Below are 1,076 nucleotides of genomic sequence, written 5' to 3'. Positions count from 1 at the left end.
CATGCGAGTCATATAGCCACCCTATTTTTTAGGTGTCTAGCAGGTCAGTCAACTCAGTTATCCGAGTAGGCAATCCGACTTCGTCGGATATCAGACAATGTTTGACGACGACTGAGTCACGTTATCAGGTGTGCGACCCGACTGCGTCGAATCGCGGACGACATTCATTACTGTCACCGAAAAATCAAAATTAAGTCTAAAGTTATGTGAAAAAATAATTCAAAACATTTCGGGCGTCCATGCAAATCATATAGCCACTCTATTTTTTGGGTCCCTAGCAGGTCAGTTAACTCAGTCAACAGAGTAGGCAATCCGACTTCGTCGGATAGCAGACAATGTGCGACGGTCGGGTCACGTCATCAGGTATGCAATCCGACTGCGTCGGATCGCGGACGACGTGCATTACTGTCACCGAAAAAATTAAGTAAAAAATTACGTGAAAAAAATTCTAAACATTTCGCTCTACACTCTCCGCGATGTCAATCCGCCCCGGGACTCGTCGCTAACGAACAACGGCCGCGGGCGGCCTATACATTGAGTGGGGAACGCGAATAACTGGCCAACGGGGAGATCAGCTGACGTTTTAAAAAGGGCTAAAACTCGACATTTTGACAAAACTATCGAAAAACTCGGCCGCGCGCGGCCTATAAAATATTAAGCCGGCAACCCGAATAAAATCCTAACGGGTTCGTACAAATGCCGTAAAAGCAGTAGGTAACACTTGAACATTTTCGTCATGATAAGGCGGATGTGATAGCGAAAGGTAAATAACGAAAAAAAAACGCCGCCGGTCATCCCCACCGACGCCTTACCTACTTAAGAACTGGAGTCAAATCTATAACTCTTAAACCGTTGCGGCGTCCCGAACGCGATTAAACTTACCTACGGTATAGTCGACTCGACTCGAGCTAGGATATTTTATTATATAATTAATATTTATACATTTATTCATTATATATAATATATATTATACATGTACCTACCTACCTACAGACCGATATCCTACAGTGGACTATATCGTGTATATTTTATGCCAAAATAAAATATATAAATACCGATAAAACGGAAGGGTGACC

The sequence above is a fragment of the Acyrthosiphon pisum genome, chromosome A2 (assembly GCF_005508785.2).
Source record: "Acyrthosiphon pisum isolate AL4f chromosome A2, pea_aphid_22Mar2018_4r6ur, whole genome shotgun sequence".
In the NCBI taxonomy this organism is placed as follows: Eukaryota; Metazoa; Arthropoda; class Insecta; order Hemiptera; family Aphididae; genus Acyrthosiphon; species Acyrthosiphon pisum.
This window is presented reverse-complemented; position numbering follows the sequence as displayed.